The sequence below is a fragment of the Salvelinus namaycush genome, chromosome 19 (assembly GCF_016432855.1).
Source record: "Salvelinus namaycush isolate Seneca chromosome 19, SaNama_1.0, whole genome shotgun sequence".
Lineage (NCBI taxonomy): Eukaryota > Metazoa > Chordata > Actinopteri > Salmoniformes > Salmonidae > Salvelinus > Salvelinus namaycush.
The window spans coordinates 3,823,863-3,851,483 of NC_052325.1; positions in this window are offsets into that span (position 1 = coordinate 3,823,863).

Sequence of the window (27,621 nt, forward strand, 5' to 3'; positions counted from 1 at the left end):
CCCTTGCTTTCCCCTGCTTTCCCTTGCTTTCCCTTGCTTTCCCTTGCTTTTCCCTGCTTTTCCCTGCTTTCCCTTGCTTTCCCTTGCTTTCCCTTGCTTTTACCTGCTTTTCCCTGCTTTCCCTTGCTTTCCCTTGCTTTCCCTTGCTTTCCCTTGCTTTCCCTTGCTTTTCCCTGCTTTCCCCTGCTTTCCCTTGCTTTCCCCTGCTTTTCCCTGCTTTCCCCTGCTTTTCCCTGCTTTTCCCTGCTTTCCCTTGCTTTCCCTTGCTTTCCCTTGCTTTCCCTTGCTTTCCCCTGCTTTCCCTTGCTTTCCCTTGCTTTCCCCTGCTTTTCCCTGCTTTCCCCTGCTTTCCCCTGCTTTCCCCTGCTTTCCCCTGCTTTTCCCTGCTTTTCCCTGCTTTCTCCTGCTTTTCCGGGCACAATAACTAGAAAGTTCTTTGTGCCGCAAACTATCCTGTCCGGTGTAGAGAAACTCAGTAATTAGGCAAGTTGTGGATGAAAGAGAGAGAGAGAGCTGTCTGTGTGAGTGTTACAGTGAGGTTGGCAGCACTGTGTGAAGCTGGGCCAAGCCGGGCTGAGCCGAGCTGAGCTGAGCCGAGCCGAGCTGAGCCGACGGGAGGGGAGAGGTGGGGGACGTGGGGGTTCTAGAGAGGATGAGGTCCCTACAGCCAGACGGACAGAGCTAAATGCTGCCAACACTGGTCAAATGATGTTAAATACTATAGAACTTTCTATCAGCAACCTTCTGAATCTTCCCCCATAATGAATACATGATTGAACGATGAAACTGTCCACTGGCAGCAATCAATATACGTATCGCTTGCTTCATGGAAAAATAAGGCTTATACTGTGCGGACGAATGATAATCCTTCATGGAAAATGGGAAACTGTCCACATCCTCCCATAGTTCTGTCTCTATGGTCACTGAGGTTGAGCCAGGAAAGAAGCTGCTAACTGTCTGTCTACCAGGCCGGAGCTGGTAGTAATAGCTGTCCAGTCTGATGTATGTGATGGATTGTTGAGTTGTTGTGTGCAGAATGGACTCTATGTGACAACCATTGATTTTTCATGGAATGCCATAGAAGTACGATCTATAAACCTATTCTGCTACAGTAGATAAAGTGATGTGGTGAGGGCCACAAATCCTGTCCCCACAAAGTTCTCTTACAGCAATATTGTCATAAAAGAGTTCAACATCATTTTATTGATTACTGGTATAATAGACATATTACAGTATTGATCTGAGCTGTACTGTGCCATGGCTTCCTAAATCTGATGTCAATATCAGCGGGGCAGGCAATACTAATCTCCCTCTGAAAGGCTGTGTGCATCAGTAGTTTGATATGGTCTGACTGCCCGGGTCAGGGGCCAATCAGGGGTCGTGAGGGGGTCAACCTTATAGTCCAATAAAAACAGCATGACCCCCAGACCCGCCCGACCCATCTCCTGGAAACAAGCGCCGCCCCCCACAGCCTGCGGATTCCAATCTCCACCCCATTAGAACCTGCTGTGTTCCATTCTCTCTCCATCAGGTTCATTCATGTCATCCTCTCACTGTGTTGACGGGAATTCATTTCAACAATAGGAGCAGGTTAATCATTCATTAACCATTGTTGACATGCAATCCAATATTTTTTTATTCTAAATGACAGTTTGTATGATTTTCACTTTAAATGGTCTTGAATGTCTGCTAGTCATTATACAAAATTCCATGAGGAAAAAGTCAAGTGATTATTCCACCCCATATCATTTGAAGCTATGAAATTGCATTAATTGCAATTTGCGTTGTTTACCGTCAAAGCCTTGGCACAACATGTTCAGTGTATGTTCAATTTGTTCCCGCTGATTAATTTATTGGATTGTTAGTTTTCGGAAGACGAAAATGTAAACAATGGAACAATATTTGAGGACGTCGATGCAAAGACGTCAAAGATTCTAGGATTACAATATGGCTGGACAAAGCTAGTTTCTGCCTTTACTCTTCAGAAACCACAGTATAATTTTCAGTATTGGAATGTATCTATGAGCAGCCTTATAGTTATAGGTTTAAACTAACATATAAAGATAAAGGATTTCAAAGACAACTGAGATAATATAAATTGCATAACAATCTATCATTAAACCATATTTAAAAGCCCAATACATAAAATGAGCAATTAGCAAAAAAGAGTTATGCCACTGAGTCATATCCCACTGAGTCATATCCCACTGAGTCATATCACACTGAATCATATCACAAATATTGAAATATTTACATGTTTGTCTTTAAAGAGACAACACATTAAAGGGTACAATTATAATATAATTACATCGCAAAAAAATCATAAATTAATCCAAAGAAAGATGCTATGATGAAAATAAAAGAACCTATTACATCTGAATGTGTGTGTGCATGTTACTGTGTGTACACACGTGTGTATTAAGAAAATAACTGATGACTCAATGGCCTGTGAACTTAAAATGACCAAGATGAAGCCAAGCCCAATAGCCCCAGTCACAGAGAAGAGAACATTAAATAAAGGTTCATGTTAGGAGAATGTCTAGCTGATGTGTTTAAAATCAATTCAAATATGTCATTATATTACAATAACATATGGGAATACATCAAATAATATCCAGTGAACTACAAAGGACTGGAAAAGAATGAAGAGTCACCCTAACCGTAACCCATTTCTGGATTACATTCTTAAATAGGGAAGTCGCAGAGTAACAGGACCCACGGAACAATCCATAACTACAGTATCATTCAATAAAACACTCTGCCCAGTCTTCCATGCTGCTCTGTTCAATCTATTAGAAGGGTCAACTAGTTTGTTAATTCTACAGTAACACAGCTATTACAACTGAGAACAAACAGACAATGTGGGCTAATGCATGGCACAGCTATATAATGGCTATAAAACAATACTGTAAATTGCAGTTATTGTAAGGAAATATTGAACTAAGAAACAGATCTGAAACCAGATGTATGCGCTCTATTACCAGCCTGGGGGAGTAGGAGAGACAGGAGGAGTAGGGGAGACAGGAGGAGTAGGAGAGACAGGAGGAGTAGGGGAGACAGGAGGAGTAGGGGAGACAGGAGGAGTAGGAGAGACAGGAGGAGTAGGGGGGACAAGAGGAGTAGGGGAGACAGGAGGAGTAGGAGAGACTGGAGGAGTAGGGGGGACAGGAGGAGTAGGGGAGACAGGAGGAGTAGGAGAGACAGGAGGAGTAGGGGAGACAGGAGGAGTAGGGGAGACAGGAGGAGTAGGAGAGACAGGAGGAGTAGGGGGGACAGGAGGAGTAGGGGAGACAGGAGGAGTAGGAGAGACTGGAGGATTAGGGGGGACAGGAGGAGTAGGGGAGACAGGAGGAGTAGGGGAGACAGGAGGAGAAGGGGAGACAGGAGGAGAAGGGGAGACAGGAGGAGTAGGAGAGACAGGAGGAGTAGGGGAGACAGGAGGAGTAGGAGAGACAGGAGGAGTAGGGGGGACAGGAGGAGTAGGGGAGACAGGAGGAGTAGGAGAGACTGGAGGAGTAGGGGGGACAGGAGGAGTAGGGGAGACAGGAGGAGTAGGGGAGACAGGAGGAGTAGGGGAGACAGGAGGAGTAGGAGAGACTGGAGGAGTAGGGGAGACAGGAGGAGTAGGGGAGACAGGAGGAGTAGGGGAGACAGGAGGAGTAGGAGAGACTGGAGGAGTAGGGAGGACAGGAGGAGTAGGAGAGACAGGAGGAGTAGGGGGGACAGGAGGAGTAGGAGAGACAGGAGGAGTAGGGGAGACAGGAGGCATAGGAGAGAGAGGAGGAGTAGGAGAGACTGGAAGAGTAGGAGAGACAGGAGGAGTAGGATAGACTGGAGGAGTAGGGGGGACAGGAGGAGTAGGAGAGACAGGAGAAGTAGAGGAGACCGGAGGAGTGGGAGAGACAGGAGGAGTAGGAGAGACATGAGGAGTAGGAGAGACAGGAGGAGTAGGAGAGACAGGAGGAGTAGGAGAGACATGAGGAGTAGGAGAGACAGGAGGAGTAGGGGAGACAGGAGGAGTAGGAGAGACTGGAGGAGTAGGTGAGACTGGAGGAGTAGGGGGACAGGAGGAGTAGGAGAGACAGGAGGAGTAGTGGAGACAGGCGTAGGAGAGACAGGAGGAGTAGGAGAGACAGGAGAAGTAGGGGAGACAGGAGGAGTAGGAGAGACAGGAGGAGTAGGAGAGACAGGAGGAGTAGGAGAGACAGGAGGAGTAGGGGAGACAGGAGGAGTAGGGGAGACTGGAGGAGTAGGGGAGACAGGAGGAGTATGGGAGACAGGAGGAGTAGGGGAGACAGGAGGAGTAGGAGAGACAGGAGGAGTAGGAGAGACTGGAGGAGTAGGGGGACAGGAGGAGTAGGAGAGACAGGAGGAGTAGGGGAGACAGGAGGAGTAGGAGAGACTGGAGGATTAGGAGAGACTGGAGGAGTAGGGGGGACAGGAGGAGTAGGAGAGACAGGAGGAGTATGGGGGACAGGAGGAGTAGGAGAGACATGAGAAGTAGGGGAGACAGGAGGAGTAGGAGAGACAGGAGGAGTAGGAGAGACATGAGGAGTAGGAGAGACTGGAGGAGTAGGAGAGACTGGAGGAGTATGGGGGACAGGAGTAGGAGAGACATGAGGCGTAGGAGAGACAGGAGGAGTAGGAGAGACAGGAGGAGTAGGGTAGACAGGAGGAGTAGGAGAGACAGGAGTAGTAGGAGAGACTGGAGGAGTAGGAGAGACAGGAGGAGTAGGGGAGACAGGAGGAGTAGGGGAGACAGGAGGAGTAGGCGAGACAGGAGGAGTAGGGGAGACAGGAGGAGTAGGGGAGACAGGAGAAGGAGGAGAGACTGGAAGAGTAGGGGAGACAGGAGGAGTAGGAGAGACTGGAGGAGTAGGAGAGACAGGAGGATTAGGAGAGACTGGAGGAGTAGGAGAGACAGGAGGAGTAGGAGAGACTGGAAGAGTAGGGGAGACAGGAGGAGTAGGAGAGACAGGAGGAGTAGGGGAGACAGGAGGAGTAGGAGAGACTGGAGGAGTAGGAGAGACAGGAGGAGTAGAGGAGACAGGAGGAGTAGGGGAGACAGGAGGAGTAGGAGAGACTGGAAGAGTAGGGGAGACAGGAGAAGTAGGGGAGACAGGAGGAGTAGGAGAGACTGGAGGAGTAGGAGGGACAGGAGGAGGAGGAGAGACTGGAAGAGTGGGGGAGAAAGGAGGAGTAGGGGAGACAGGAGGAGTAGGAGAGACTGGAGGAGTAGGAGAGCCATGAGGAGTAGGGGAGACAGGAGGAGTAGTGGAGACAGGAGGAGTAGGAGAGACAGGAGGAGTAGGAGAGACAGGAGGAGTAGGAGAGACTGGAGGAGTAGGAGAGACAGGAGGAGTAGGAGAGACTGGAGGAGTAGGAGAGACAGGAGGAGTAGGAGAGACAGGAGGAGTAGGAGAGACAGGAGGAGTAGGAGAGACATGATGAGTAGGAGAGGAGGAGTAGGAGAGACTGGAGGAGTAGGGGAGACAGGAGGAAGTAGGAGAGACAGGAGGAGTAGGAGAGACTGGGGGAGTAGGAGAGACAGGAGGAGTAGGAGAGACAGGAGGAGTAGGGGAGACAGGAGGAGTAGGAGAGACAGGAGGAGTAGGGGAGACAGGAGGAGTAGGAGAGACTGGGGGAGTAGGAGAGACAGGAGGAGTTGGAGAGACAGGAGGAGTAGGGGAGACAGGAGGAGTAGGGGAGACAGGAGTAGTAGGAGAGACAGGAGGAGTAGGAGAGACTGGAAGAGTAGGGGAGACAGGAGGAGTAGGAGAGATAGGAGGAGTAGGAGAGACAGGAGGAGTAGGAGAGTTTGGAGGAGTAGGAGAGACAGGAGGAGAAGGAGAGACAGGAGCAGTAGGAGAGACAGGAGGAGTAGGAGAGTTTGGAGGAGTAGGAGAGACAGGAGGAGTAGGGGAGACAGGAGCAGTAGGAGAGACAGGAGGAGTAGGAGAGACTGGAGAGGCTGGACCTGACTGGGTCTGACCAGGCTTAGAGATTGGCCCACTACCTCTCTTTCTTCCAATGTCTCTTTTACTGTCACAAATATACTGTACAGCCCATCCCATCACATCTCCTCTCTCTCCTCTCCTCTCGCCAGCCCTTACTCTCATGCCTGGCCTCCAGCCATGCTCTGATAGAATATAATCACTTTATTTTTCCTGTGAGGGAATCTATTTTTTGGTGTGGTTAAAAAGAGACAAACAAACACAAACAGAGTAGACCTAGGCTATTCAGTCAACCAAGCTACTAAGCATACTTATTAGTGCTGCTAGTTCAAATCCTGAGCCGACAAGGTGAAAAATCTGTTGATGTTCATTTGAGGCACTTACAGCTAATTGCTCCAGGGTCGCCATGATAATGGCAGACCCTGGCTGTGACCCGACTCTCTGAGGGTGTCTCAGGGAGAGCGGGATATGTAAAAAACTAATTTCCAATTCACACGTATATTAATACACACTTGTACATGTGTGAAATAAGACAAATATAATCACCCACCACTTAGGTTTCACATAACATAAAGGACACTACATCATATCATGAATAGCATAGAGCAGGACTCCGCCAGTAGATCAGCGATCATCAGTCTCCTATATGGATTTCTGAGCGGTCTCGTAGTTGTAACGACGTCTCTCATCAGACTGGCCGGATAACAGTTGATCAAGGACATATGACCAGCAGCAGAGAAGAGCAGTGGCATTCCTGTTGATGTGAGCATTGTCTCACTCTGTCCTCTCCCCCTGCCCCGATTATGGTCTAGAAATTGACGACAGCAGCCTCTCTCTCCGTCCCATTTGGCAGGCAAATGCGTCTCCATAGATACAAGGGCAAAATATAATAGTATCCTGAGATGCAGATGAAAAACGCTAGAAAACTCCCCTAAAGTCCTCTAGTTGGCCACTTGTTGTTGATCAAGTAACTGAGTCTACCATTCCAACGCACTTCAAACATTTTTAACCGTGAAAAATTACAAACAATCCGTATAAAATAAACAGAGAACAGAAGATGGAGACGGAACCGACACCACCCATCACAGTGGCAGAAAAACAAAGAGATGTGATTGTTTGTGATGTGTTAGTAGAGTAATAGACAGGGTCCAGTTGACAGCAGCATATTGCAGGCCAGAGCCTGCTGCTGGTCACAGTGGCCTAGCCATCATTCCAGTCAGCCCTCTGCTGCCTTGTCACCTTCACAGCACTACATAAGAACATTCAAACCCTTAAGACTCCACAGGAAACGCGCGCACGCACGCACACACACACACACACACACACACACACACACACACACACATACACACATACATACACACACACACACACACACCAGAGGAAATTGACTCTCCCGCCACCAGCGAGAAACAGTTAAGACTCCTAAAGGTATTCTGTTATTAGATGATTTTGTCAGGAACTACATGCAGGCAGAGTTAAATTGTCATTTGATGTGTAAAGTGTTTCTCATGGTGACAGTTGTGCCCTCATGTGTGATCTTGTCTGATGAGCTAGCGGTTTGAGCTGTGTAGCATCAGCACCCTGTAATCACTCACCTGCTTGAGATTATTTCTATTGAAAATAGCAATTTTTTCCCATGACCTTCTGATTTTTCTTTCTTTCTTCTAGTTCCATGATGGTCGTAAGTAGCTAGACTGCTAATTTCCACTGTTGTAGCCCCTCGTATAGCCTTATATAGCATAACATACAGTTGAAGTCGGAAGTTTACATACACTTAGGTTGGAGTCATTAGTCATTAACACTTGTTTTTCAACCACTCCACAAATTTCTTGCCAACAAACTATAGTTTTGGCAAGTCGGTTAGGACATCTACTTTGTGCATGACACAAGTCATTTCTCCAACAATTGTTTGCAGACAGATTATTTCACTTAGAATTCACTGTATCACAATTCCAGTGGGTCAGAAGTTTACATACACTAAGTTGACTGTGTCTTTAAACAGCTTTGAAAATTCCAGAAAATGATGTCATGGCTTTAGAAGCTTCTGATAGGCTAATTGACATAATTTGAGTCAATTGGAGGTGTACCTGTGGATGTATTTCAAGGCCAACCTTCAAACTCAGTGCCTCTTTGCTTGACATCATGGGAAAATCAAAAGATTTTTTTCCCAGCCAAGACCTCAAAGGGGTCATCCTTGGGAGCAATTTCCAAATGCCTGAAGGTACCATGTTCATCTGTACAAACAATAGTACGAAAGTATAAACACCATGGGATCACGAAGCTGTCATACCGCTCAGGAAGGAGACGCATTCTGTCTCCTAGAGATGAACATAACTTTGGTGTGAAAAATGCAAATCAATCCCAGAACAACAGCAAAGGACCTTGTGAAGATGCTGGAGGAAACAGGTACAAAATAATCTATATCCACAGTAAAACGACTCCTATATCGACTTAACCTGAAAGGCCGCTCAGCAAGGAAGAAGCCACTGCTCCAAAACCGCCATAAAAAGCCAGACTATGGTTTGCAACTGCACAAGGGGACAAAGATCGTACTTTTTGGAGAAATGTCCTCTTGTCTGTTGAAACAAAAATAGAACTGTTTGGCCATAATGACCATCGTTATGTTTGGAGGAAAAAGGGGGACGCTTGCAAGCCGAAGAACACCACCCCAACCGTGAAGCACGGGGGTGGCAGCATCATGTTGTGGGGGTGCTTTGCACTTCACAAAATAGATGGCATCATGAGGCAGGAAAATGATGTGGATATATTAAAACAACATCTCAAGACATCAGTCAGGAAGTTAAAGCTTGGTCGCAAATGGGTCTTCCAAATGGACAATGACCCCAAGCATACTTCCGAAGTTGTGGCAAAATGGCTTAAGGACAACAAAGTCAAGGTATTGGAGTGGCCATCACAAAGCCCTGACCTCAATCCTATAGTAAATTTGTGGGCAGAACTGAAAAAGCGTGTGCGAGCAAGGAGGCCTACAAACCTGATTCAGTTACACCAGCTCTGTCAAGAGGAATGGGCCAAAATTCACCCAACTTATTGTGGGAAGCTTGTGGAAGGCTATGAAACGTTTGACCCAAGTTAAACAATTTAAAGGCAATGCTACCAAATACTAATTGAGTGTATGTAAACTTTTGACACACTGGGAATGTGATGAAAGAAATAAAAGCTGAAATAAATCATTCTCTCTTTTATTATTCTGACATTTCACATTCTTAAAATAAAGTGGTGATCCTAACTGACCTAAAACAGGGAATTTTTACTCTGATTAAATGTCAGGAATTGTGAAAAACTGAGTTTAAATGTATTTGGCTAAGGTGTTTGTAAACTTCTGACTTCAGCTGTATCTTAACCCTATTAGGAAAATGATAGTCAATAAACAGTATAGAGTTGCAGAGGCGTTTTTCATTAAAAAAAACTATTCAACCTATTGAATTATGAAATTGTCTTACTCACGCTTGACACAGTGTATTATTGAGAATAAGCTTCAGACAAACAGTATGAGTGCATCGATTGTGAACGTCATTGGTGTTGTGTGTAAATCTGAGTAATTGGACCAGCTCTCCAACTGAGCACCAGAGGTAGAGAATCTCCCCCTACCATTACATTACACACCCCTCAAAACTGCTTCACTCAATCCAGCTTTTGTGTGTGTGTGTGTGTGTGTGTGTGTGTGTGTGTGTGTGTGTGTGTGTGTGTGTGTGTGTGTGTGTGTGTGTGTGTGTGTGTGTGTGTGTGTGTGTGTGTGTGTGTGTGTGTGTGTGTGTGTGTGTGTGTGTGTGTGTGTGTGTGTGTGTGTGTGTGTGTGTGTCATAATTAGTCCATATGGGCTGTCTGTTAGTATGTGTGGTGCTAGCACTGGAAGCTGTGTTTGCTGGCTGGGGAGAGAATGTTGAGCTGTATTCTAACCCACACCCTAGGCTCCTTCTTCATTCCCTCTCCTCTTCTCTAAGCTCCTCTGACCCCCTCTACTCCCCTCTACCCCTCTGTAACCCTCTCTATATTGTCCTTGTTGTTGTTGCTTTTAAACACTGTCCCAATCAGACTATCTGGTGTGAAATGCCTCTGTCCTGGTGTTCCTGAGAAGCTAGTGAGTGGGCGCGAGGAGTAAGAGAGGAGAGAGAGAGGAGAGAGAGAGAGAGAATTTGGAGAGGAGACTGTAGGTTGACCTAAATTCACATGTTAGTAGAGAATGTAAATGACAGCAGATGAAGGGGAGACGAGAGTCTGAGGGAAGAATGCAGACTGAGAGAAGAATACAGAAGAGAGGGGGTTGATGAGACAGGTTGATTAACTCATCTGGATGGGTCTTTCTTACAGCATATGAAAATTCTATTCTATTCAAAATGATTCCCAAAAACTATGACTATAGGCATTTTCTAAAAAATAAACAAAACAAATGTATCTAATTTGTATTTGATTATAGGACGAGGCCAGCAACAAAGCATAGAGAATGCTCTCACACGCAGAGGAGAGGAATCACAATACTGTAGGAGGCTTTCATGAAAACAGTCAAACCAAAGTAGTAGTCTAACAACAAAAATGTGTGAAATTAGTATAAAATACATAATATTGTACAATCTGAGTGCTGAGTGTTTACAATTCAGTTTGAGATGACTAATTGTTTCAGCTAAAAGCTAGCCATGAAGAAAATGCTGCATTAACAAAAAAATGTAATTATCTTTATTGAACCTTTATTTTGACAGCAAGTCAATGCATTGAGGGATTTTCTATCATGCTCTCTTGCTTTGGTCTGATCACACAAGGTGCTACTCTCCCACAGAACGGGAACTCTGTAATGGCAACCCACAGGTGTAAAACTGCCATATGTTACTACATGTTTACAAGAAGTACCTTTGGGCAGCAGGTAGCCTAGCAGTTAAAGCATTGGGCCAGTAACCAAAAGGTTGCTGTTTTGAATGACTGAGCCGACAAGGTGAAAAGATCTGTTGATGTGCCCTTGAGCAAAGCACTTAAGCCTAATTTGCTCCGGGGGCACCGTACTACTATGGCTGACCCTGTAAAACAACACATTTCACTGCACCTAATGTGACAATAAAACATATATATTTCTGTCTAAATGTGTGATGGACCTGTTGGAAATGTGTGATGGACCTGTACTGTATTTAATCTAAAAACACATTCATAATTTTGATGCTTGTATTTGGCGTTCACCCCAGAAAATACTACTAATTACCTCCAAAGGTCTACATATTGAAAGGAAAAAGTGAATGTTTATGTGCTAAAATGAATAAACAAATATAATGTGATATATTACTTTGGTAAATACAGACATTTGACTAAATATCAAGCTGTTGAATAAAACAGCAGTAAAACAGTATTCATGAATAGACTACACAATAAGAACAAATAAAAGTACAATATTTTTTTGTTGTTGAATAAATCAAGATTAAATAATAAAGTAATAATAATAATAATTAACAAATATTCTATGATAAAGTTGAGAGAAAACTAAAGTTATAGTTATATGACTGATATTTTATTGACTGTACTCCTGTCCAACAATATTCTACATGATGGCTGAATATAAAATGAATAATAACTTTCTAGATTTTCACTATCAAGTCTGACTGGTTTGTCGGATGTTTTCTCCACAACTAGAAGGGAGCCCATCTTTACTTGAACCTGACTAACATGTCTGATCTCAGTTTGTCACCTGGCTTAAATACCATAGAGGAGAAGACAAGACACACTTCACCCTGCAAACAGACTGCTACACACCGTGTGTGTGTGTGCGCATGCAAACGCGTGAGTACGTGTGTGACTATGTGTGTGAGTACGTGTGTGAGTACATGCGTGAGTACGTGCGTGAGTACGTGTGTGAGTACGTGTGTGAGTACGTGTGTGAGTACATGTATGTGCATGTATGCCCGTGTTCCCGTTCTGTGGGAGAGCAGCACCTTGCGTGATCAGAACAAAGCATGAGAGCATTACAGAAAATCCCTCAATGCCCAGCCTTTAAAAATGCAGAAGGGCAGCGCACGCAGAAGCAAGTAAAGTAAATGTTTAAATGATGGACCAAAAAAAGGTTGAGGCTTCAAAAGGAAGGAGAGATCCCCCACATGAGGCAGCAAACTTTATTGCATGTGAGGAGAGAGGAGAGAGGAGAGAGCTAAAAGCAGAGGAGACAGTAGCTGTGAGGTATTTAAGCAAAGGGGTGTGGTATATGGCCAATATACCACGGCTAAGGGCTGTTCTTAGGCACGACGCAACGCTGTTCTTAAGATGGTAACCATAAACTGGTTACCAAGTTAATTAGTTCAAATAAATGTTTTGTCATACCCGTGGCCTGATACACCACGGCTGTCAGCCAAGCAGCATTCAGGGCTCAAACCACCCATTTTATAATATGTAATACATCTCTCACAGATTATCTAGGAAATGACTTGTGAACTTTCACAGAAGGAATTATTTAATCTGAAAGGCAGTCCATCTTTCTCCTTGGTCTTGCCCTAAAGCTTTAAAAATAATTTGAAGACATATTTTGTCTAGATTTTACGTTAAGGTCTCTGGGCAGGAGCAGACTGTAAATTGCTCCGTACTAAATATAGACTAAAGCACCCATAGTTAACAGAATGTACAGTAGTCGGCGTGCTTTTAAGTGTCTATGTGTGTTTGAGTGCGTGCGTATACATCAGTGTGTGTGTGCTGCGTGCATCTAGCAGGCTTCCTGGATGCTTCCATAAAGTGTGCAGGAAGGTGTGAGTAACTCGACCACGCGACCCACAGCCCATTCTGACGCCCCCGTCCTCCGTCGACAGCGTCACGCTCTCTCTCACACACACGCACACGCACACAGACGTGCACACGCACGCGCACACACACACACACACACACACACACACACACACACACACACACACACACACACACACACACACACACACACACACACACACACACACACAGCACTGCTTTGACTCCATCCAGACCATGATGAGCTCTAAACTGGTGTCCAGTTGGAGAGATGTTGTTAAATGGAGAGATGTTGTTAAAGGTGTTTGTGAAGTGCTCCATTGTGCACAGAGTGATACAGCACCATCAGTGTGTGTGTGTGTGTGCCTGGAAATGTGTGTGTACAGCACCGTCAGCACCACTCACCCCAGGGAGACACACTCCATTTGCTGCCAGCAGGTAAACTACAATATAGAAAGTATAGACATAAACTGAAGTAATACACTCTTCTAATTATTTATCCTTCTATAGAGTAAATGTTTCTCCTCACATTTGTAGGTGCAAGTTGCAAAATATTTGTTTTATATGAAGGTTGTTGAATAATTCATGTGTTTTAATAATGCAGTATAAAGTTGGAGGAGTTTAGACTCAAAAGCATGCTGGTGAAAACGTCTGTGCCTGTCTGACTGCCTGCTATTCCCACCAGCTACAGTACTTGCAGTATGCACTCTGCTTGTAGAACCTCACTCTAACCAGCAGGAATACATTGTGGTCCTGTAAGAAGCCGACCACAGGATCTCCTCAAAGAAAGTATTATGTCTAGTTCTCCTCTCAAGTCACCTCTCCAGCATACTGAACTGTACTTTACGCTTCTCTAAAACAGGCCAAACACAGATCATCATCATCTGGCAGAAGAGATTAATAAACGGAGTCATTTGACTTCTCTGTGAACAGCATGTCTCCTCCGGATGCCTGAGGTTTCTCATAGAGCGATGTCTACATCTGAGAAAGTAACACAAAGCCTGTGGTATATTTATATTAATCTGGGGATGTGGATGATTCCTGCTTGACGCAAAGACAGCACTATCGTCAGAAAACAGCTGCGCTTGTCACCATGAACTGAGAAAAAGCTGAGGAAAAAGCTGAGGAAGAGCAGGACTAAAGCAAGGAGTTTGCTATAACATGAAGACACAAAGTCACACACACACAGTCACACTCACAGCCCCCTGAGCTGATCTGTGTAGGTGAGTCAGAGTGTCTTAAAGTGACAGTAGGTGGTTGGGCGTCAACTCCAAACAGAGACAAGCCATAAGTCTGTGAAATGAAAGGATGTGCCGTGTGTATGTGTGTGTGTGTGGGTGTGTGTGTATGTTTCATAATGTGATCCAGAGTGCTGGAAGGCTAAACACCCTGGCTGATCCGTCATGGAGGCTGGTGCTGGGTCAAACTCAGTGCTGTGGAGAGTGAGATGTATTATCACTCTGATTCCCATTGGCTCCGAGCTACACAGAGAAAACACTGCTGAAAAACACACTGGAATAAAGATGTCCAATTATAAACTAAACCTACTCTCAGGGCTTTGATGGAATTAGCTGAAAGGCTCCTCTTGCGTAACATCCCCCAAAATGTGTAATGCATATGCAATCACTTGTCCTATTTACACCAAACAATGGTCAATTTTCTAGCGCTGTAAAAAAGTTACTTAAAATGCTTTTTATTTTTATTTTTATTCTGGTTCATATAACACGTTTTTGGCTGATTGCTGCATTTGTTGTCCCATGTGTGAAGCAGTCTCAGACTGTTGCCTCTCCTTATCGCCTAAATCAGCAGCCAGCCAGCCAGCCCGCCTAAGGCTACTGCACACTGCGGGAGAAACACTGTTTCATCAGTCCAGTTAAATATAGCCACTGTTACCAAAGCCTCCCAAAACCAAACACTGCCATGATAACTAAATCCATACACTATGAGACTAAATACAACTATTTAAAACAAATTTAACAGGCCTATTACGCATGAAGAGTTATCAAAACTAGAAATAGTATGAACATGATGTGAATTTTCACCTAATGTAAATCATCCACTAACATCACTATATAGAATTCTATATTAACTTCATAATATAACATTAACAGAAAAAAGTTTCAGTTAACATAGAAAATAACTAAAAACGAAGAATAGCTGGACAAATAACAGGTTACTAACGGAAAGAAATTAATAATCTAAACATCTTCCAGATTTAATACAGTAAAATAAAATGCTTTCTATATGCTGTATCTTTAGAGGAACAAAATTAATTTATAAAGCAGAATCTACTGTGTAAAATAGAGTGTTGATGGTATTTCGGTGGCTCCAGAATCTACTGTGTAAAATAGAATGTAGATAGTATTTCGGTGGCTCCAGAATCTACTGTGTAAAATAGAATGTAGATAGTATTTCGGTGGCTCCAGAATCTACTGTGTAAAATAGAGTGTAGATAGTATTTCGGTGGCTCCAGAATCTACTGTGTAAAATAGAGTGTAGATAGTATTTCGGTGGCTCCAAAATCTACTGTGTAAAATAGAGTGTAGATAGTATTTCGGTGTCTCCAGAATCTACTGTGTAAAATAGAGTGTAGATAGTATTTCGGTGTCTCCAGAATCTACTGTGTAAAATAGAGTGTAGATAGTATTTCGGTGGCTCCAGAATCTACTGTGTAAAATAGAGTGTAGATAGTATTTCGGTGGCTCCAGAATCTACTGTGTAAAATAGAGTGTAGATGGTATTTCCATGGCTCCAGAATCTACTGTGTAAAATAGAGTGTAGATGGTATTTCCATGCCTCCAGAATCTACTGTGTAAAATAGAGTGTAGATGGTATTTCCAAGGCTCCAGAATCTACTGTGTAAAATAGAGTGTAGATAGTATTTCCATGGCTCCAGAATCTACTGTGTAAAATAGAGTGTAGATAGTATTTCCATGGCTTGTACTGTTGCAACATAATAATGTCTGTCTCAGTCCAGTTATTGAGATGATACTTTGCCAGGCGACCCGCTGTAAATATAGCATCATGACACACACGCAGATGCGAGCAGATACAACACACTGCTGGGTTACACACACTTACTCACTAGCTGATTTAGAGACACACACACACACACACACACACACACACACACACACACACACACACACACACACACACACACACACACACACACACACACACACACACACACACACACACAGAAACAAACAAACATTCGGTGGCTGGGTTAGACACACATACACCCCAGGGCTCTGCTCATAGTTCTGCATCGATGAGTAGTCCTGCTGACCTGGAAGTAGTTTGTCAAGAGAGAAAACACTAACTATCTACAGTTATCTAACAGTAACTATATGTGTTTTCCCAATGTTACCCCATTGGCCTGATCATTTTGTTTATTCTCAAAATAACATTTCTTTATACAAGCTCTACCATTTGGGACAAGCAAAATCATCTCAAAAGTAATACATTTCAATACTTGTTTGGGTCCCACTTTATTTGAAGCTTTCATATAGGCTTCAAAAGAACTACATAGATGCTTCACAAATTATCTATAACTGTATATCATGCCCTATAAAGATTCATAATGTTGCATAACTGTGTGTACATTTATTTGTTCACATTTTTATAAATGTTATTGAGCATGAAATATGGTTATAGCTGATATGTGACCCATTTATGCAGTGATTATGAAGCCTACTTGAAGGCTTTATTCATAAGATTCATAAGATCCACTTCAAGTACTTCACATCCACCAGTATCCCCGCACATTGACTCTGTACCGGTGCCCCCTGTATATAGCCTCGCAATTGTTATTTTACTGCTGCTCTTTTATTTCTTATTTTTTTAGGTATTTTTCTTAAAAATACATACACTTGTTGTATTCGGCGCATGTGATAAATAACATTTGATTTGAAGTAAAAAGGGACCTTTTGTCATTTTGGTCAATAAAAGATCAATCGTTTTTGTGGAAAGACTGACATTTTTTGCTGTGTAATTAACATGTTACCTCACAGCTCCACAAAGGATGACACAGTACCAGGACAGGTGTGTCTGTTGCCTTGGAGATACTAACACACCCAGGACCTTAGAGACACACTCAGGACCAATGAGATGTCTGGACTACTTAATTGATGGAGAGACACCAACTCCCTAGAGAAAGAGAGAGAGAAAGAGAGAGAGAGCACAAGAGAGAGCGAGAGAGATAGAGAAAGAGTGAGCGAGCGAGCGAGATGGATATAAAGGGGTTAAGCCTGCTAGTCCACTAGAGGAGAGGCTGGCGGAGGGAGAGTCAATTTCCTCTGGCTAAGTGGTGTGTGTGTGTGTGTGTGTGTGTGTGTGTGTGTGTGTGTGTGTGTGTGTGTGTGTGTGTGTGTGTGTGTGTGTGTGTGTGTGTGTGTGTGTGTGTGTGTGTGTGTGTGTGTGTGTGTGTGTGTGTGTGTGTGTGTGTGTGTGTGTCCGTGTGCGTGTGTGTGCGTGTGTGTGTGGAGAGTGTGGGCTGTACGGTGTGTGCCGCCTAGTGTGCCTAATGCGACAGGACAGTTCCTGCTTATTATAGAAGCAGCCCGGGTAATAAAATCTGAATCAAACTGCCAGCTGAGAGGCTCGGAAGAATCTCCCGCTCTTCAATTTTTTACGTTATGGAAGCACTTGACACTGGGGTGGATCAAATATCACTAGTTGGCGTGCAAATACTTACTTAGCGAGCCAGTGGGGCCCAAATCTGGGCAGCAGGCCTGCAGGTGAGCAGCCGTGCAAACACAGTTAATTACACCACTCCCTCCATCTCCCTCTATCTCTCCCTGTCTCCCCCTCTGTCTCCCCCTCCTCACCAACTGTCACAATTGCCCCCTAAGTGGTCACGGTTGATGTATTTCGATAAGGTTTCATGGGGCCGAGAGCTCTGACAAATTCCTGTTTTGGCTGCAGGAAACTGGTAGCGATCAGGAGACCACAACAACACCATAACAGACGAGAGGGAGGGAGAGAGGGAAGGAGGAGGGCGGAGGGAGGCACTGCTGCCGTAGACAAGGACCAGCGGGAGGCTGAGAGCTCTGAGCTAAGTGCAGGCAGGCCTGCAGGACAAATTTTATTGGTCACATGCGCCAAATACAACAGGTGTAGACTTTACAGTGAAATGCTTACTTACGAGCCCATTTCCAACAGTGCAGAGTTAAAAAGTAAGACAAGTATTTGCTAAATAAAAAAGGAAATAGTAACACAGTAAAAACAATAACGAGGCTATATACAAGGAGTACCCATACCGAGTCAATGAGCAGGGGTACGAGGTAATTGAGGTAATTTAGGTAATACAGTATGTGGGTAGGGGTTAAAGTGACTATTCAATCAGGAAATATAATAAACGGGAGTAGCAGCAGCAGCCTTCCTCTGACACCGCCTGGTATAGAGATCCTGGATGGCAGGGAGTTTGGCCCCAGTGATCCTCTGACACCGCCTGGTATAGAGATCCTGGATGGCAGGGAGTTTGTCCCCAGTGATCCTCTGACACCGCCTGGTATAGAGGTCCGGGATGGCAGGGAGTTTGGCCCCAGTGATCCTTTGACACCGCCTAGTATAGAGGTCCTGGATGGCAGGGAGTTTGGCTCTGGTGATGTACTAGGACGTACACACTACCTGTGATACAGCCAGTCAAGATGCTCTCAATGTTGCAGCTGTAGAACTTTTGACGATCTGAGGGCCCATGCCAAATCTTTCCAGCCTCCTGGGGGGGAAGTGGCGTTGTCGTGCCCTCTTCACGACTGTGAGACAGAGAGAGAGAAAGAAAGCAAAAAAGTACAGCACTGCCTATCTGCTTGCCTGTCTGCCAATCCTCATGCCCCTTTCCCAGGCAGTGTCAGCCTTACTCACCTGAATCTGTATGTTTGATCTGATTTCTACTGATTCTACTGATCTGATTTCTACTGATTCTACTGATCTGATTTCTACTGATTCTTCTGATCTGATTTCTACTGATTCTACTGATCTGATTTCCTACTGATTCTACTGATCAGATTTCTACTGATCTGATTTCTACTGATTCTTCTGATCTGATTTCTACTGATTCTTCTGATCTGATTTCTACTGATTCTTCTGATCTGATTTCTACTGATTCTACTGATCTGATTTCCTACTGATTCTACTGATCTGGTTTCTACTGATTCTACTGATCTGATTTCCTACTGATTCTACTGATCAGATTTCTACTGATCTGATTTCTACTGATTATACTGATCAGATTTCTACTGATTCTACTGATCTGATTTCTACTGATTCTACTGATCTGGTTTCTACGCATCAAACTACACTAATCTTTACTGGTCACTCCCTCGAGCTTGGTGTCACTCCTTTAGATGCACAAACACACACACTGTCGCTGCATGGCAACTGCTGCAAGGCACCGGGATGACTGTTGCTCCTGTTAGAGAACAGTCTGTAGACCCCGCACCTATGTTCTCCAGGCAGGACCTCCCTCCTTCATCTCCACCCGCTTTCAACTCCTTCCTCCTCTCCCCTCCTACCCTTGCTGTAATATGACAGGCCAGTATGACTCAGGGATTTAGCACCTATTAACGAACAGGCCAAAGGAGGGAGAGCTGCGTGCGGGTTTGTTTGCTCAGGTAGTACAGATCTCTGACTCATCACGATCCTCAAGGAGAATACACATTAAGCATTTAGACATGGTCAGCTTTTAGACATGGTGAGCATTAAGACATGATGAGCAAACTGGTCAATGGGCACATAGTTGTGCACTAAATGCCTAAATCAGCAGAGGGACATTTTAGCGAAAAATGTATAATCGAAACCTATATTTTCTGGTGTCGAATGTTCTAAAGCGGCTTGATCCCTTCGTCCACTCGATACTTGGACCATAATGTTGTTTGACCAGTTCAAATACCCCACATGTATCTTTCTTTTGGTAAGAGAAAATTAAAGTCTGGCAGGCTTATTTGAGAGATTAGAAACCAGGTACTTAAGGCTACTGGAAAAGTGAGGAACACTCTCAAACCATGGGCACACTGCGTGTCTTTTTTTTGTTTTTTCATTGTACACCACTGTAAATGCAGGTAAGGCGGACTGTTTACTTAATCTCATGTCATAATAAGTCATTAATGATGTTATAAATCCCCAGTGAGTAATAATGTGCTTGGAAATTGGAGACGTCACAAACGTAAAAATGTAAACATTATTGGAGACGCCTTATCAGTTTTGGAAACAGTGTTACAATTGCGAGCTAAAATTTGTGCAGTGGCTAACTAGCTGTAAATAGGGGAATTGTTCGACCTCAGTTAGCCAAGTTAGGTAGTTAACTAGTTAACATGATTTTTGAATGAATACCTCATCTCTGTATCCTACACATATAGTTATCTGTAAGGTCCCTCAGTCGAGCAGTGAATTTCAAACAGATTCAAACACAAAGACTAGGGAGGTTTTCCAATGCCTCGCAACGAGCGCTTATTGGTAGATGGGTAAAAAAAGTTAAACATTACACTTGGATGGTGTATCAGTACATCCAGTCACTACAAAGATACAGGCATTCTTCCTAACTCAGTTGCCTGAAAGGAAGGAAACCGCTCAAGGATTTCACCATGAGGACAATGGTGACTTTATATCAGTGGTAGAGTCTAATGGCTGTGATAGGAGAAAACTGAGGATGGATCAACAACTTTGAAATTACTCCACAATACTCACCTAATTGACAGAGTGAAAAGAAGTAAGCTTGTACATAATAAAAATATTCAAAAACATGCATCCTGTTTGCAAAAAGGCACTAAAGTAATACTGCAAAACATGTGGCAAAGCAAATAACTTTTTGTTCTGTATGCAAAGTGTTATGTTTGGGGCAAATCCAATGCAACACATTACTCAGTACCACTCTCCATATTTTAAAGCATAGTGGTGGCTGCATCTTGTTATGGGTATGCTTGTAATCGTCAAATACTTTTTTCAGGATAAAAAAAAAAACAGAATGGAGCTACTGTATGAACTGGCAAAAAAGCTACCATGGTGGAATGAGATAAAGCTAGCATATGTAAAAATGTTTGTTTAGAACTCTTGCCTTCCTATTTGCGTAAGATCATTGAAGGCATACCTGGAGAAAGAAAACAATTGTATGAATCGTAAAGTTTATCCCAAAGTCAGGATAATAAACAGAGACATTTCTGGAGGGGTCCAGGTGAGCTGCCTGGCATTTGGTTTCTACATTTTTTTTGGTCTTCTTACCCCTTTTTCTCCCTAATTGGTAGTTACATTCTTGTCCCATTACTGCAACTTCCGTACAGTACGAACATGGGAGAGGAGAAGGTCGACAGCCATACGTCCCCTGAAACACGACCCTGCCAAGCTTCACTGCTTCTTGACACTTCTCGCTTAACTTCTCTGGGATAGGTGGCAGTAGTTTCACATCCGGATGAAAAGCGTGTCCAAAGTAAACTGCCTGCTACTCAGGCCCAGAAGCTAAGATATGCATATTATTAGTAGATTTGGATAGAAAACACGCGGAAGTTTCTAAAACTGTTTGAATCATGTCTGTGAGTATAACAGAACTTATTTGGCAGGCAAAACCCAGAGGACAAACCATTCAGATTTCTTTTTTTTTTGAGGTCACTCTCTTTTCAATGTTTTTTCATTGGGAATCCAGATTTCTAAGGGACCTTCTTGCAGTTCCTATCACTTCCACTGGATGTCAACAGTCTTTAGAAATTGGATGAGGCTTTCCCTTTGAGAAATGAAGAAGTAGCACTGTTCTGAATGAGGCTCAAGGGAAGTGTACTCTTTGTTAGAGGCGCGTGACTTGAAAGCTAGCTACATTTTGTTTTCCTCCGGTATTGAACACAGATCATCCCGTCTTCAATTTTATCGATTATTTCCGTTAAAAAATACCTAAAGTTGTATTACAAAAGTAGTTTGAAATGTTTGGACAAAGCTTACAGGTAACTTATGAGATATTTTGTAGTCACTTTGCACAAGTTGGAACCGGTGTTTTTCTGGATCAAACGAGCAAAAATAAATGGACATTTTGAATATACATATCGACGGAATTAATCGAACAAAAGGACCATTTGTGATGTTTATGGGACATATTGGAGTGCCAACAGAAGAAGCTCGTCAAAGGTAAGGCATGAATTATATCTTTATTTCTGCGTTTTGTGTTGCGCCTGGAGGGTTGAAATAGGATTGTCTGTGTTTGTTTACTGAGGTGCTGTCCTCAGATAATAGCATAATTTGCTTTCGCCGTAAAGCCGTTTTGAAATCTGACATGTTGGCTGGATTCACAACAAGTGTAGCTGTAATTTGGTGTATTGCATGTGTGATTTCATGAAAGTTAAATTTTTATAGTAGTTTATTCGAATTTGGCACTGCATTTTCACTGGATGTTGGCCGGTGGGACGCTAGTCCACATATCCCAGAGAGGTTAACCCGGAAGCCAGCCGCACCAATGTGTTGGAGGAAACACCATACAACTGCTTGCGCTCGGCACGTCACAGGAGTCACTAGAGCACGATAGGACAAGGACATTCCGGCTGGCCAAACCCTCCCCTAACCCGGACGACGCTGGGCCAATTGTGAGCCGCCTCATGGGTCTCCCGGTCACAACCAGCTGCGACACAGCCCGGGGTCGAACTCGGATCTGTAGTGACACCTCAATCACTGCGATGCGGTACCTTAGACTGCTGTGCCACTCGGGAGTCACCGTATTTGGTTCTACCCCAGACGCATCAATCTGAACCTGCTGAGAGGCGGCCAGCCAATAGCAGAACAAGAGCTGACAGCTGCTGCCCAATGGAGACGGGACGTACCAGCTGAGGAAGAGTCTGGTGATCAGTACAGAGGAACTGAGAGAGAGACACAACTACACCTGCACTGCCTCCCACCTCAGTCTGGACAACAAGCTGGATGTCAGCTGGGTACCTGAAAGAGACAGAGTCTGCTTGGCTCCACTGGTGATGGTGGGGATCAGTCTGGTCTGTATTTTCATTTGTGTCAGGAGAAGACGTGCTGCTGGCTCAGAGACATTGTCACAGTTTTCCAACGTTGATGAAGCTGTAGAGCAAATCAGCCTATCAGAAGATTCAGAGAAATACTATTTTTTTAAATCAGTGTGTGTGTTCTAAGTGATCTTACTGAGAGAGGTGTCCGTGTGTGTGTGCGCGCGCACAAAAGCTAACAGAAACCCACTACTGACACCTGACAACTGAAAGTACACCTGAGTCGGTCCACGAAATAGGTCCCTTTTGCATTTTAAATGCCTGTTATATTAACTAAAGAGCCCTTTAATATAGACCACACTTGCTAAAGTGACAAAAATGTGCATTTTGCCATGTCTCTCTGTGCATCGTCTGTGACTTCTAGGAAGGGTTTAACCCTCTTATAACCCCGGATTGGTGTAGGTGTTGTTATGGTGAGGCGGAGCCTGAGATAAGGCGGAGCTTTACCTAGCATAGACTTATAGATGACCTGGAGCCAGGGGGTCTGGCAACGAATATGTAGCGAGGGCCAGCCAACGAGAGCATACAGGTCGCAGCGGAGGGTGGTATATGGGGCTTTGGTGACAAAACGGATGGCACTGATAGACTGCATCCAATTTGCTGAGTAGAGTGTTGGAGGCTATTTTGTAAATGACATCGCCGAAGTCGAGGATCGGTAGGATAGTCAGTTTTACGAGGGTATGTTTGGCAGCGTGAGTGAAGGAGGCTTTGTTGAGAAATAGGAAGCCGATTCTAGATTTAATTTTGGATTGGAGATGTTTAATGTGAGTCTGGAAGGAGAGTTTACAGTCTAGCCAGACACCTAGGTATTTGTAGTTGCCCACATATTCTAAGTCAGAACCGTCCAGAGTAGTGATGCTCGTCCAGAGTAGTGATGCTAGTCGGGCGGGCGGCGATCGGGCAGGCAGCGATCGGTTGAAAAGCATGCATTTGGTTTTACTAGCATTTAAGAGCAGTTGGAGGCTATGGAAGAAGTGTTGTATGGCATTGAAGCTCGTTTGGAGGTTTATTAACACAGTGTCCAAAGAAGGGCCAGATGTATACAGAATGGTGTCGTCTGCGTAGTGGTGGATCAGGGAATCACCCGCAGCAAGATATCATGGATGATCAGTCCTTGCATCCATAGCTCTGTCTATGACTGAGAATGGTTACATTTCTCCAGCCCCATCTCTCAGCTTTTTACCCAATCAGGGGTGGGGCAACAGCTTGGTTATTGTTTCTACTGCTGATTGCCACTAATAGGCACTTACTATAGTCATTTTGAAATTGGAAAACATGTTTTATTAAGTTGTACGTACATGTGATTCATGACAAAATGTTAAAATTAGGTGAAATTAAAGGTTTTGTTTCACCAAGTTACAGTATATCTTTACTTATCAAAGCTACATTATTTTTAGATTATCACATCATTATTATTACTATAATTTTTTCTTTAATCACTATTTTTATTACTATTAATGTTATTGTTGTTGCTGATGATGATGTCATTATCTGTCTCACTTTGCTTTACTAATGTAACGGATGTGAAATGGCTAGCTAGTTAGCGGGTACGCGCTACTAGCGTTTCAATCAGTTACGTCACTTGCTCTGAAACCTAGAAGTAGTGTTGCACCTTGCTCTGCAAGGGCCGCGGCTTTTGTGGAGCGATGGGTAACGACGCTTCGTGGGTGTCAGTTGTTGATGTGTGCAGAGGGTCCCTGGTTCGCGTCGGGGCGAGGGGACGTACTAAAGTTATACTGTTAGATTGATGCTGTTGACCCGGATCACTGGTTGCTGCGGAAAAGGAGGAGGTTGAAAGGGGGGTGAGTGTAACGGATGTGAAATGGCTAGCTAGTTAGCGGGTACGCGCTACTAGCGTTTCAATCAGTTACGTCACTTGCTCTGAAACCTAGATGTAGTGTTGCCCCTTGCTCTGCAAGGGCCGTGGCTTTTGTGGAGCGATGGGTAACGACGCTTCGTGGGTGACTGTTGTTGATGTGTGCAGAGGGTCCCTGGTTCGCGCCCGTGTCGGGGCGAGGGGACGGTTTAAAGTTATACTGTTACACTAACAGTGGTCTTGTCATTCATCCTAACAGATCTGAGTGTGTGTGTGTGTGTGTGTGTGTGTGTGTGTGTGTGTGTGTGTGTGTGTGTGTGTGTGTGTGTGTGTGTGTGTGTGTGTGTGTGTGTGTGTGTGTGTGTGTGTGTGTGTGTGTGTGTGTGTGTGTGTGTGAAGTGTGCAGACACAGATAGGTGTGAGTTAATGATTGAGGTGATCAGAGCGGGACGAAAGGAGTGAGTGAGACGAAAGGAGTGAGTGAGTGAGAGAGAGGGGGAGAGAGGATGGAGAGAGGGGGAGAGAGGATAGAGAGAGGAGGGGAGGATATAGAGAACAAGAGGCTCATCAGGACAGCAGGTGGGAGAGAGAGATAATTAGCCTACATCTCTTTCTGAGAGGACAATCTGAGGAACGAGTCCTTTAGAACGAGGGTAGCAATGGTATCACACACACACACTCACACACAAAGCAACAATGTGTGTGTGTCTGATAATGGTAATCTGTCTGGGTTGATGATGATGATGACTGTTTTAATTACACTTTTGGGACATGGTGGACAGAAACCATGCTGTCATTTTCTCTACAATAAAAGGCATTGATTGGGAGATATCTACTCTGTACATTTTCAGGGCAGGACAAAAATTATATAAACTCATTTTAATTCACTGAGGATAGTTTGGATAAATATTCAGTATTTTCAGAATTCCTTCACTTGATGGGAACTTTACATTTTTACACGTTGGTAAGAGTTTGAAATTCATTGAGAAAACTACTGAATAATTGAGTGGTATGAAAACAGGACAGACACAGAAGATGGCTGGTCTTGCGGTATTCGGTATTTTATTAGGATCCCCATTAGCTGTTGCGAAAGCCGCAGCTACTCTTCCTGGGGTCCACACAGAACATGAAACATGACATATTGCAGAACATTAATAGACAAGAACAGCTCGAGGACAAAACTACATACATTTAAAAACGGTACACATAGCCTACATATCATTACATAGACACAAAATATCTAGGTCAAATAGGGGAGAGACGTTGTGCCGTGAGGCGTTAATCTGTTTTTTGAAACAGGCCTGTTCTTCATTTGAAAGTCACTCTGTTTACTCCTCAGAGTCTCTGTGACGGTGTCACCAAAGCTCAATTGTTCTGCCTCCTTCTCTATGAAGTATACACTAGTTCACTCCCCCTCACGGATTTAAAAGCACTTGATTTATGTTCTCCATCTTCCAATCCAATGCTTTTAAATTCTTGAGTGGGAGGGAATGACTTCAGAGAGAAGGGGGGAGAATCAGAGTATCTACGCCCCGGTGGCCTTCAGTAAACCCAGAGAACTCCGGACCCCAGCAGCCCACAGATCCCTATCAGCCTATCAGCCAATCAGCCGGCTGCATCCTGCTTCCTAATCACAGCAGATGTGATAAGTGAATTATCCCTCTGCTCTGATCTCCATCTGATAACACTGTAGTTCCCTCTCTCGAGGGCACAACTCAACTCAGCTGAACCGCTACTGTTGAACATTTACTGTTTACCGTTTATCCTACTGCACTGTCTGCTGCTCTCATCTCTGGATCCCATCACTAACAGCCCAGTTAAAGAGGAGGAAAGGGAGATCAGAACATCTGTGACCACAGAGTCAAATGGATGTTATGAGGCATAATAGGAGCCAGCCGGGACAGTGCTGTGGTGATACAGAGGAATGTACATATAACAAATAACGACAGGATCTCTGTTGGAAGGCCTACATTACTGAACACAGCACAATATTAGACACCCCCCATCATAGAGAAAAGGGGTCGCAGTAACTCCCAAAAGTATGTAAAACTTGAATAAAACATGAAAACAAATAAGCATGAAAATGTTAAGCACAATAGAAAAGAGATATTTTATAGTGTCAAGAAAAGAGGAGATACAGTCTAGCAGCAATATAAGAGGCAGTCACAGAGCCTACAGGGAAAAGCAGTATAAGAGGCAGTCACAGAGCCTACAGGGAAAAGAGTGCCAGTTACTCCAACGACTACATACGTACTTTAAAACACTGACCTGCTTAGAGGGCCACCAGTCAAAGCAGGCCTAATTGAAACGTATTGTGTGTAAGACCATTCATTAATTGATTAAAGAAACCCCTCAATACAGAGGTAGATGATAAGAGATATCAGGTAGGTGTTACTGTGGTGATTAACCATCCCTAGAGGAGGCTTTGTAAAACACTGGACACATTAACCTTACTGTTGATGTCAACCAGTGTTCACTTTCAACTGGGTGAGAGGATAGGAAGAAAAGAAGAGGAGAAAGTGTAGCGCCGGAGGGTGAACTTGAAGGAGATTAGTCTAATTTGCAGCAAACAGCAGAGGGAGAGAGAGGGGGGTATATCAGGCTTTTGAAAGGGAACTTTAAACAAGCAGAGATATGGGGCAGAATTAGGGCCTTATTAATTGCATAGGCGTATTAAAAAGACCTGGGATTGTGACCTCCTCTAATATGAGGGATGCAGGAGGGAAGAAAACGATGTGTTAATCTTCTCAGCAGCACTTAGATGCATGTCAAGAGTATCTATCACCCCAATTAACCAGGCTGAGAGGCTGTCAGGATAACTGCTGTCAGGCTAACTGCTGTCAGGCTAACTGCTGTCAGGCTAACTGCTGCTACTGCTGATGGACAGGGGATGGAGATGGGATGGTGTTTGTGTGTGTGTGGTGCTTATCTACTGAATGCTCTCCATCATTGCTCCACACACGCACACAGCCCCAGCTTCTATTCAACAGCAGCAGATTATCAGTCAGGTCGTCAGTCCATAGCGGGAGAAACACATTGCTGTCTTGAAGAGGCAGCTTTAATCTCCCTCTCACCTCACCTTCCTTCTCATCCGCATCTCCTCTCTCTACCTCTTTCTCTTTCCCTCTATCCTTCT